The sequence below is a fragment of the Triticum urartu genome, chromosome 2 (assembly GCF_003073215.2).
Source record: "Triticum urartu cultivar G1812 chromosome 2, Tu2.1, whole genome shotgun sequence".
NCBI classification, from domain to species: domain Eukaryota; kingdom Viridiplantae; phylum Streptophyta; class Magnoliopsida; order Poales; family Poaceae; genus Triticum; species Triticum urartu.
Genome location: NC_053023.1, coordinates 649,595,741 through 649,608,751, shown reverse-complemented (window position 1 = coordinate 649,608,751; position 13,011 = coordinate 649,595,741). Strand labels below are relative to the sequence as shown.

The following is a 13,011-nucleotide window of genomic DNA, read 5'->3' as shown; positions in this document are numbered from 1 at the left end:
ACTGTGTAATCTGGAAGTGGGCCGGCTGTATCTCGTGTCGCTGCTCTGTGCGATTGCCCGACAGTTCACCGCAGCGAGCGGCGAATAGGGTTTTCCAATGGGACTGTCTATTTGACATTTGACTGTTTTTCAATTTGAAAACAGTCAAATTTCTTGACCAATCAACACATTACACCTGTATGAGCAGAAAAATCAACAGGAAGCAAAAAAGAACGCCTAAACAGGTCAGGGGTAAACATCAAACCTGGGTCGGAGGTAAACATGTTAAATAACGGAGAAAGTCATCCAATACAAAGGTAAAAAGCACTATATTATAGTCAAATTTCCTGATAAATCAAGTGCTGACACCTATGTCCAAATACCATGGACAATTGTATGATTGTATTTCCAAAAAAGGGGTCGTGTGGCTAAAATCTGACCCGGTTCTAACTAATAACCGAAACAAAACAAGGCAACTATCACCAAACCCTCCTGGACCGTTGCCCACGCTCTTTTTTCCTTTCCTGAACAACAAATCACCTGACAAAGAAAAGGAACAAAAATCATCAGAATACTGGCGTCTCCCAGGACCCTCCTTTAACTTGCATCACACAAGTCATCTGGGAGGCGCCATGGCCCATGGGAGAGGGGAAATGAGAAGAAAGAGTAGAAAAACATCAGAGAGACGTCATGGGAGAGAGGGAGTGAGAAGAAGGAAGAACAAAAACAAGTCAGAGAGGCACATCAGAGGGGCAAGTACCTGGAGAGAAGCAAGGGGGAAGAACAGATCTGAATAATTGGTGGTGGACAAAGGAAGATCATCCAAGAAACGGTCCACAGCTCACGAAATGTCCTACTCCTTTTGATCACACTTCTATTGAACTCTTCCATGTTTTTCCTCACCCTGCTGCTCTACATACACCTGCTACATGAATTAGCCTGCAAAAAAACCATCATACAATCTAGTGAGAATTTTGGAATCGTCAGGGGAAAAATTCTAACTGTCGGAAGGTAAAACTGTTAATATTTCACTGTCAAAACACTACACCAACACGAATTCTAGTGTAATGTACACATGAAAAAAAACTTTGCTGCAGTATAGGGCAATGTAGGTAACATGAAGCATGAGGAAATTACATGAAAAAAGTTGTGTTGTAGTACACATGAAAAAATCTTTGCTGCGATACAGGGCAATGTAGCTAACATGAACTCAGGGGAAATTACAGAGTTAGACAACTCATGACATTCATGGAAAAAATGAGATGAATTCCAGTGTAATACCTACATGACATACAATGCAAACTGGGGGAATATTACACTGTATTCCAGCATTATTTAATACAATTCAGAATTACAATGTAATTCTGGGGGATATTACAATATAAATTTGGGGTATGTATATTACAATGTAATCCTGGGGAATATTACACTACAAATATAGTGGAAATTACAGAGAAATTAAGAGGTATTACATTGTAATTCAAAGAGTTAAAATCCATCGGAAATTCAAGCAAAAGCTGAACAGAATAAGTACAGAGATACATGCAAGTTCAGATGAAGTCATGAATACAGAGACAGACCTATCAGCATAAAGAACACAAGTCCTATCAGATGAATGCATTAATATTGACAATCAAAAATAGAGCTTGTTACAGTGCTGGTACACATGGACAGTGAAGAAATGAATAATCACACTAGTGGATTACAATGATAATAACCAAGAGACTACACAGGATAATCACACAAAGCAGAGTTAAAATCCACTGTAATTCAAGCAAATCTGAACAAGAATGAAGCCCAAATATCAAGTAATACAGAGGTTCATCGGGAAAATTACACTACTTTGTTTAAAGAAGAAAAATTACACTGAATTTCTAGGAAAATTTACACTGCAATTCGGGGAATAATTACACTATAATTACATAAATAAAGCATGAAGTTTACACTGTAATTATGGGGAAAATTACACTGTAATTACATAAATGAAGCATGGAGTTTACACTGTAATTCTGGGAAAATTACACTGTCATTTAAAAAAATGAACCATTGGGATTACACTAAAACCTGGGCTAAATTACACTGCAATTCTAGGGTATATTACACTGCAATTACATAAAGGAAGCATGGGGATTGCAATGAAATTTTTGGATACATTACACTGTAATACTAGGGGCATACTACACTGTAATTTTAGGCTAAATTACATTGTAATTCTTGTGAATAAAAAAGATAAGTCATTAATTGTAACTAGATCAGAAAGACTCACATGATTCACATAGAAATTGAAAATAGTTTTATCAAAACCTCTATCATCACTAGAAAGATCCTAAACAATAATTCAGTCAACAAATAGAAATTTTAATAAACAGAAAGAAAGAATAAAAACGAAAATGAAAGTAAAGAACAAGACAAAAATAACTACCAAAGACATAGCATTAGAACCATCTTCCACAAAGTCATTAGGCACAAAAGGATCATTCAAAGAATCAGCCCTCTCAATAGAAGAAACTACCAAAACATCATTGTGAGAGACTTCCCGTAGTCTCCACATTGACCTAAACCTAACAAAACATAATACAGATGACACACGAAAGAAAATTAAAGAAAGCTGAAAATTATAGAGTAAGGGGCTCAATTACAAGGGAAATCTCACAACAAATAATACATTGAAAGACAGCAATCAGGGGAATTATAGAGTAATGGGGGCATATTAATATAGTGGAAGAATCACTTAAATACAGTGTAAAAACCAACCTAAATACAGTGAAATTCTGAGTAAAAATACACAATAATTAGGGCAACTTACAATGAAAAGGTAGAGGAAGTACACTGCCAAAAACTGAAGATAAATTATATAGTAAGAATGGGGGATATTACAGTGCAAAACCACATGAATGCATGCAAAACATCTGATAAAAAATACAATGTAAATAACAAAGAAACTGGCACAGTATTACACTGAAAAAATATACACTGCAATTTACACTGAAAGAAGCATGATAATTACAATGTAATGGGGGGAAATATTACACAGTAATTCTAGGGAAAATTACACAGTAATTACAAAATAAAGAAGCACGAAAAAAACAATGTAATTATGGTATATTACACTGTAATTGCAGGCTAACCTACAGTGTGATTCTACGACACATGAGAATTACACTGTAATGGGGGAAAATATTATACAGTAATTCTAGGACAAATTACACAGTAATTACAAATAAAAAAGCACAAAAACACACGGTAATTACGGTATATTGCACTGTAATTGCAGGGTAACCTACAGTGTAATTCTACGGACATATTACACAGTAATTATAGCAAAATTTACACTGAAGAAAGAAGCATCAGGATTACACTGTAATTAGGGGGAAAATACACAGTACTACTAGGACAAATTCCAGAGTAACAACAAATAAAGAAGCATTAGGATACACTATAAATGCACTACAATTATGGGGTAAGTTACACTGTAATTATGGGTTAAATTACACCGCAATTCTGGATGGGGATACACTGTAATCCTAGGGGTAAGTTACACTTCAAGTCTGGAGTAAAAATACACTGTAAAGAAGCATGCAATTCAGAGAGATTCCTGGACTGACACTACAACAACACTGCAGCCTAGTACACACAAATTCAGAGAGATTCAGGTACCGGGGGAAATGAACACCTACATCTAACACAAAAAATCATAATGAATTCCAGGGACTACAACAGCAAACATCAGCAGGCAGCAGCTAACAGCAAATACAACTAAACTGCATAAGCAGGCAGAAATCAGGCTAGATCATCTGCAACTACATCTAATGACAAAGGAACAGACACCCAGGCCGGCGGAAATAAAATTGATAGGGCTAACCACCGCTGCAACTATAACTTCCCCTACCTCTATATCTACATCAGAATAAACAACCTACGCCTACCTCCACATCTACAAGCATGGGAGAATAGGACCACAACAAGCAGATGGATTAGAACCCCCACATACAACAAGCTCCTACATAACTCAGGCGAGCAGAAGGATGGGAAATGGAGCGCTAGGCATGGCGGACTAGAAACAAACACGACAGCAACATGCACCTACCACGGATCCACCGACAACACCAAGAACAGATGAACCATGGATCCATGGATCCAAAACTTACCTAGATCCGGACCTACACAGCCACAACACAAACAAAAGCACACAGGGAAACACGAGAGGCAAGGACAACCGACCGCGGCAGCGGGGATCGAAGAGAAAAGGGAGGAGAAATCGAAATCGAGCGGTGGAATAGCTCGGAATCGCCATGAACATAAGAAATCGCCTCTCCTCCGCTGCTCGAGCTCATTCCCTTCTCCTTGCCTTATCAAAACAGAACCCTCCAGATGAAAGTGGAGACAGTGCCGGGCCGGGGGCGGTAACGGGCTGAGACAGGAAAACCAAACCCGAGAAACCAACACGCATCAACCCAAACAAGTGGAACGCCAGCACGAAGAAAAAAATCAACACGAATCTCTGCGTGAGAACAGACGGACACGGATTTGATTGACGACGAATTGAAAAACACTTGACTGTAAAATAGCAAAACCGGTTGGACGCACTGTGTAATCTGGAAGTGGGCCGGCTGTATCTCGTGTCGCTGCCCTGTGCGATTGCCTGACAGTTCACCGCAGCGAGCGGCGAATAGGGTTTTCCAATTCCGCGGGCGGCAAATCCTCGAGGAAACGCCCGCAGCGCCCACGGGTGGGCCGGCTAGTTCACGGAAGCGCATGCTGCGCGTTGCTGCTTCAGGTTTTTCGTTCGTTATTTCTTTTTTTTCGGTTTCTCTTTTCTGGTCCTTTATTTCTTTTTTATTTTCTGTTTCTATTTATATTTCTATTCTTTTAATTTTTAATTTTTATGTTTTTTCCCTGTATTATATAAATTTCATTCCGTGTTACCAAAATGTTCATTGTATATTTAGGAAATGTTCACGGTATATTACAAAAAGTTCATCATCCATTATAAAATATTCATCATATATTACAAATTGTACTATGAATATAAAGTATTCCCTATGTTGTTGAAATTTGTTCTGTGATATATTACACAAATGTTCAATATGTATTTGAAAATTGTTTAAAGTATATTACAAATGTTCAATTCATATTCAAAAATTTTCAACTCATATATTTATATTTTTCCCAAAATGTTCATCATATATTAAGAAAATGTTCAAGATTAATTCAAAGTAACCCTAAAAAAGATTAATTCGAAGTAAAATGGAGGGTGGCTTGCTTTGGAATTGCATGATATAGTCTACATTGAAACTTGAAAGGGGCAGCTAAGTTCTCTTTTGATGAAATTATTGATATTTTTATCTTATTAGCAACTGTAGAGGTATGTTTTTTAAGTAATAAAAATGTTGCATGTTTTCATAGCGCCAAAATGACACAATACTATAAGATTATGATAGTTTACCAAACAGGCTCAACCCCCATATGTCCAAATCCTGGCTTCGCCCCAGACCCAACACACTAAATCACCGTATTTTCGGAACAAAGTTCGGACACAAAGGAAGAACGAGGTCTTGAAGAGAGTATGGTACTTCTTCCACCCGTTAAAGTAGTTCCCAGTTACAACCTTGTAGTTTGGCCTCTGCTTCACCAATGTGTGGTACTCCAGGACTGATGTATTCCTCATGTAGGTCAAGAAGGGTTATGCATGCAAGAATGTCAGTGAACATCGAATCAGCAGGTGAGAATCGCTCAGCTCTTCCTCACTCTGCTGCATGGTCCCAGAGTCCTTCGATCTGTCTATGGTCTCATAAGCATCACGGAGATTGACATGGTACATGCTAGCTAAATCCGGGGCTTCAACAATCGGAGCAATCAGCACCTGACGTATGAACTTGGAGACAAATGCACGGTACCTACTTTAGTGGGGTGGGAGTTAGTGTGAACATCTTAAGATTCCAAAAAGGAACTTTCTGCATCTATTGCAGAACCTCAATATCCACCGGCTGGATTCACCACTTAGCACAGAGATAAAGTGCCAAAGTTTAGGAAGAAATTAGAATAAAGGGCCCTCGGTATTTTCATGTGAATTTGTGATGGCAATGATGTCTGAATACTGTGAAGAAAGTGCCCAAAGTGTATGCTCTAAGTATGAACTGCTAGCAATTTGGTTAGATTCTACTGTAGTAAACTAAGATGAAGTGTTCTGTCCGCGCTTGGATGTATTCCTTCGATCATGATTTTTCCTAGTAAAATCCAAACGGCAGAGAGTGGGGAGTGATCAATAGAAGTAGAGAGTAATAGGCGGCCACTCTATACATGATTTTGCGATCACCAGATTGACATGCACCATTCATTTAGTTGAATTGATTGTTTTTCTTGAAAACTCAACTGATATAAATGTACGCAGTTGACCTCTCCATAGAGAATGAAATGAACTCCATTGACCACTCAACTGATGCAACTATTTAGGTGCTTTATTCCTTTATTTTAGTTTATGCTCATAAGTTTTTCAAATATGAACCACTGAAGCCAATACCCCTGGCTCTCGGGTGTGGCGGTGGTCTTAAAAACTAAAAAGCCAATACCCCTTTTGTTCAAGGTTCATCACTCGCGATAAAATATCATTTTCCCCTCACGCGCTCATATTTGTTTCGTCATCCTATTTGAGTTGATCGTCATACTATAATGTTTTACCATATCATTTGGTTATGCATTTAATTTCCGAATCATGAATCGTGTCTTGGAAAAGTAGCCTTTTGAGGTTTTAATAAAAATCATGTCTCAAAAGTCCAGTAACAAATATTCACCTAGTAACACCTAAAAGATTAATTTTATGTAATCATCTGATTTGTTTGGTTAAATCTGTGTGGACATTGTGATTTCTCACGGAGCAAGTTTTCTGTTGTCATTTCCATGTGCAGAATCTACACCTCACGGCTCAAAAGTGGAGGTTGAATCAGCTGTCTTAAATGCTCTACCCATCAGTGGTGAAAATGATACGACGGCTGCAACTTCATCCGTTCCCTTTAGAGTTTCCTCCATGTGCCACGTTTCCACTGCTCTCAGGCTCTCTCGACTAGTCTTCTAGATCTCAGATTGTCTAAGTATGTGCACACATATTTATGATTTATACATTAATCTATTCCGCAAGAAGAAGGGAAGAGGAAGGAGTGCTCAAGAACCATAGGAATGGAAGGCGTCGGGAAAACACTAAATATAATATTTGTACCTCCAACACTAGAGGTGAAAACAAATAAGTCTGGCTTTCCTCCATATTCCCATTCCTAGCGCTCTCCAGATCTCTCTTTCTTCCTCTTCTCGGCTTACTCTCAGTGCTTACAGAACACTCGAATAAGCAAACACCAAACTTGAAGTGTTGGACAAAGTGCTTCAGACTATAAATAGATTGTAGGTCACTTTATATAGAAAACGTTAAGAAGCGCAAGCATTGAAGACTCGCGGTGCATGGCGCACCAATCTACATCCAATAACAATGGGGCCACACAATAATTGGGCCTTGTCCTATTTTCATGTACTCTTAAGTCATAGCACATGCAGGGAGATCTTCTACTTACCAACATCCGAAAGTTGATATCTCATTTTATCAAATTGTGCATTTATATAGAGCGGTAGAACCAAATGTTATGGGTAAAAAATAAGAATACTATGAAGCAAAAAAAAGTTAGCAAGTCAAAGTTACGATCTAAAAATAATAATAATATGAACTTGTACAAATTAAACATAGAAAAAATACAAAATGATGGAAAAGAACATTCGAGTTACAATTGGTACACTTCATTTTTCTTAGAGAAAAGGCGCCAGCCGAGCCCAAGAAGAGCTCGAACATAGCCCAACTTTGAATTAACAAAGCCATCAACCGGCCAGGATTACAAGGGCACCACAATACAACAGAGATGCAAAGCAAGCGAAAAGGAAGATACAAGGCACCAGGCAGAACAACACAAAGGCAACAGCAGAAGTGTCGATGCCGACAACCAGCATTACGCCTACACCGACTAGCCAACTAAGTACACTGAAGGAGGGTCACACCGAGCAAGTATCGAGCACCGGCTACATCCATAGGCCAAATTTGGGCAACACTTGAGCTATCTCCGCCATCACAAAGGGACCCTTTCACCTAGGCTCGATGGGTGCCACCCTGGTGAAGGAAATATGCCCTAGAGTCAATAATAAAGTTATTATTTATTTCCTTATATCATGTGAAAAAGCTTCAACCTGATAAGCTTGAACCCAAATCGAAGAAATGTGTCTTCATAGGATATCCAAAGGAGACTATTGGATACACCTTCTATCACAGATCCGAAGGCAAGACTTTTGTTGCTAAGTTCGGAAACTTTTTGGAGAAGGAGTTTCTCTCGAAAGAAGTGAGTGGGAGGAAAGTAGAACTTGACGAGGTAACTGTACCTGCTCTCTTATTGGAAAATAGTGCATCACAAAAAACTGTTTCTGTGACACCTACACCAATTAGTGAGGAAGCTAATGATAAAGATCATGAAACTTCAGAACAAGATACTACTGAACCTCGTAGATCAACCAGAGTGAGATCCGCACCAGAGTGGTACGGTAATCCTGTTCTGTAAGTCATGCTACTAGATCATGATGAACCTACGAACTATGAAGAAGCGATGGTGAGCCCAGATTCCGCAAAATGGCTTGAAGCCATGAAATCTAAGATGGGATCCATGTATGAGAACAAAGTATGGACTTTGGTTGACTTGCCCAATGATCGGCAAGCAATTGAGAATAAATGGATCTTCAAGAAGAAGACTGACGCCGACGGTAATATTACTGTCTACAAAGCTCGACTTGTCGCAAAAGGGTTTCGGCAAGTTCAAGGGGTTGACTACGATGAGACCTTCTCACCCGTAGCGATGCTTAAGTCTGTCCGAATCATGTTAGCAATTGCCGCATTTTATGATTATGAAATTTGGCAGATGGATGTCAAAACTGCATTCCTGAATGGATTTCTAGAAGAAGAGTTGTATATGATGCAACCGGAAGGTTTTGTCGATCCAAAGGGAGCTAACAAAGTGTGCAAGCTCCAGTGATCCATTTATGGACTGGTGCAAGCCTCTCGGAGTTGGAATAAACGCTTTTATAGTGTGATCAAAGCCTATGTTTGGATATTGGAAGTGTTCCGGGTGAAATCGGGATTTTACCGGATTACCGGGAGGTTACCGGAACCCCCCCGGGAGGTATATGGGCCTTAGTGGGCCTTAGTGGAAGAGAGGAGAGGTGGCCAGAGATGGGCCGCGCGCCCCTCCCCTCCTTGGTCCGAATAGGACAAGGAGAGGGGGCCGGCCCCCCTTCCTCCTCTCTCTCCTTTTTTTCCCCCTCCGCGAATCCTATTCCAACTAGGAAAAGGGGGGAGTCCTACTCCCGGAGGGAGTAGGACTCCTCTTGGCGCGCCTCCTCTTGGCCGGTCAGCCCCCCCCCCTTTGAACCTTTATATACGGAGGCAAGGGGCACCCCTAGAGACACAAGTTGATCCACGTGATCATATTCTTAGCCGTGTGCGGTGCCCCCTTCCACCATAGTCCTCGATAATATTATAGCAGTGCTTAGGCGAAGCCCTGCGACAGTAGTACATCAAGATCGTCACCACGCCGTCGTGCTGACGGAACTCTTCCCAGACACTTTGCTGGATCGGAGTCCGGGGATCGTCATCGAGCTGAACATGTGCTAGAACTCGGAGGTGCCGTAGTTTCGGTGCTTGATCGGTCGGGCCGTGAAGACGTACGACTACATCAACCAAGTTAACGCTTCCGTTGTCGATCTACAAGGGTACGTAGATCACACTCTCCCCTCTCATTGCTATGCATCACCATGATCTTGCGTGTGTATAGGAATTTTTTTTTTTGAAATTATTACGTTCCCCAACACCTGGCGACCAGCAAAGTGGCTACCACAGAGCCCAACTCAAGGTGTCCAAGTTACCATAGGAAAAGCAGACGGAGCTGATCCACAAACCACAAGAGACCAACCAAACGAGAACCAAAGCCGGCAGTGCCAACACGGAGCACCTGAAGGCGGTAGTGGCAGTGGATTTCATATATTAGCTACACTAGAATAGATGATAATGTCAACCACAAAAAATAGAATAGATGATAATGTGATCAGCCCATGATTAACAGATTATGTAATAGCAAAACTAGAACGCTTGTACAGGTCGTTACTAGAGGAAAAATATACAGGCTCGCTGTTCTTTAAGTAATTTGGCATCTGAATAATGTAAGTTGTACACAGATACATAGAAGGAGAGATATAGAAAAACAAGAATCATCGGCCATAATCCCTTGGTGGAAGCATACTGGTCACGTCGTCCTTGTGTGAACTCACTATCCACATTGATTCACCATGGGTCATCTGCAATACCCTGGACCACCTAGCAGCGGCGGAGCATGAAGCATATTTTAGGAGGGGCCAGATAAGTGTATGAAAAAAAAATGGTGATCAGAGACGCCGGAGATATATTTTTTAAAACAGAAACATATTAATATCAAGTAGATACCAATTACAACCAGTCTTTACACCAACAAGATGCCTACAAACATCCAAGATGCACACAACCAAAAAAAGGGGGAAAGAGAAAAGAAGACCCTGCCATGGTGATCAATCAACCACCACCGAAGACATCACCCGAACTAGAAAGAAGGTTCTCCAAAAGCATGCCTTCATGAAGGAAACAATGCACAAGCGTTGCCGTTGTCCGATCAAAGATCGTAGGTTTTCGCATTGGAGAAAGAATGTGTTCCCAAAATAATGCTTTCAACAAGGTCACTACCAGGCACAACCAATCAAAGCCAGACTTTGAGTTTTCACCCTGGAAATCACGACTCGGTACTCAAAGGAGCACTGTCAATAAAGAAGTCCTCCAATGCTGCCACCCCCACTTGCGGAGGCTACTACTACAAGTCACGTACCACCAGGATCGTAGGAACTCATGCCCAGTCTGGACAAGAACATATCAGCAAGCCAAGTCTAAACAACTGCCTGTGAAGCAAAATCTTCATCGCATCCAAGACCCCGCCTTCGCCACTTCCAGGTCCTCCAATCATGCCATGACATTCTCCGCATGTGTTGATCCCTTGGAAATCTTGGTGTAGACATGTCCCAAGGTGTCAACAAAAACACAGCTTCGCGATACCCCGGTGTAGTTGGTTATGCTGATGTTGTGGGTGCACACGACGACCCCTATCCAATCAAGATGTCCAAAGAGCGTCATATATGCTAGTCCTTGTTTTTCTTTGAAGGAGAAGTCCGAAACTCGCCGATGTTCAGATCAAAGAGGAATGATCGCTTGTAGAACGTGACTTTGCGCGAAGACCACTAGGGGCACCGCCTGGCCGAGCCGTAGACCGTCGATGCCACGCACATGAAGCAACAAGGTGTGAGATCGGGTCCAGCCAGGCCCAGGCGGGAATAGATCGATCCTGCCCTGCCGCCGTCGCGCCTCTGGCTGCCGCTGCCATGCACCACTGCAGCAGAAGGAGTGGGAACGGGCGCCTCCACCACACCCGGCAATAACCAGCAGGAGCCCTGCCGCCACCACATCGTGCAAGCTTTGCCTGGCGGCGCCTCCGGCGACGGCGGAGGGAGAGAAGGGGAGGGGTGAGGGGAGAGGGCCTCGAGCGCCGGCAGTGGAAGCCCTGGTGCGGCGCGGTACCGTTGCACTAGGGTCGGGTTAGGCCTCGTTTTTCAATTTTCAGACATCAGAGAATGAGCGGAGTGATTAACATAAATACAAGCCTATCTGGCAAACAAATATCTAGGAAGGGAGGCCAGGGACCGGTTTTCTCCCACTGATGCTCCACCACTGCCACCTAGTGTTTTTGGAATAAGTTTCAAACACAAAGGAAGATTGAGATCCTGAATATAGCTCGGTACTTCTTCTAGTCGAAAAGTACTTCACAGTTACAACCTTGTGGTTTAGTCACCATCACTTGGATCAAATCACCCAAGTTGCAATGCGACCATGCATTGAGGTTCAAGAGTGGGGGAAATAACTTGTGTCTCTAAACAGTACGTTAAAGATATTGTTTTATGATCAAGTGTAGAATTGGAGTTAAGAGTTTGCAAAGCTGTTGATAAGTCATTTCACAGCCATGGTTGCTTCTTCCTAGTATGTGTTATCTATTCATTTCCCTATGCCCATGTGTGACCTCTGTAGGAATAGTTTATGTGATTTAGATCATTTCACATGGTGGATGCTAATTGATGCTAATATATTTAGTCTGAACACCCTACATATATCCTTCAACATGGATTGCCTAAGGAACAAAATGAGCAGACTAAGGCATAGCCTAGTGGTGGGAAGGGGTTGATGCCTTCCCACCCTCCCAGGTTCAAGGCATGGTACTTGCAATTTGGGTTTATTGTACCAATTATACTATAGGGGCCTCCCTTATAGTCTTTCTGTCAAAAAAATAAGCAACAAAATGAACCACCTAGTATTTTAGGGACAAGGCTCAGACACAAAGAACGAGGTCCTGAAGATATTTCAGTAATTCTCTCACCCTCCTTCCTAGTTACAACCTTGTAGATCGGCCACCATCACTCAAAGGATCAAAATCACACGGGTTGCAATCCAAACACCCACCGAAGTTCAACAGTGGAGGAAATAAGCCTTATCCCGCACGTCTAAACAATCTATAAAAATACATCGTTTTATGATCATTTACAAATTCGGTTGGAGTTTAGAGTTTTCGAGGTGGTTGTTTATTGCTAGCATGCATATATATATATCAATTAATTTGCTATGTGCATGTGTGAAGTCTCGGGGAACAGTTTGTCCGTTTCAATTCATTTTACAGGGTGCATGCTAAAAACAATCCGCAATGCATGTTCTGTTACATTTTGTGAGTTGACTACCATCTTTCTAACTCTAACTTCTGTTATCACTCTTAGCTACACTCGTTGGCATTGGTGTGGAATTGATCTGATTTTCTCTACATCATGAGTTCAACAAATGGGAACTAGTGAAGAATCTGTGTCGTTTTATGTATTAAAGTTGTGTGTCTCATCTTA

At 41.4% G+C, this 13,011-nt stretch overlaps 1 long non-coding RNA gene and 1 pseudogene across 1 annotated transcript; both read right to left on the bottom strand.

Moving 5' to 3' along the window:
- Nucleotides 1–289: 289 nt before the first annotated feature.
- On the bottom strand, nt 290–4,959 carry LOC125539439. Its single transcript, XR_007296869.1, has 2 exons — nt 740–4,959; nt 290–519 (listed from the first exon to the last, which is right to left on the bottom strand). It is a non-coding gene; the product is annotated as an uncharacterized LOC125539439 (long non-coding RNA).
- A 291-nt stretch (nt 4,960–5,250) lies between these two features.
- Nucleotides 5,251–6,002, bottom strand: LOC125537659 (annotated as a pseudogene).
- Between the last annotated feature and the right edge of the window lie 7,009 nt (nt 6,003–13,011).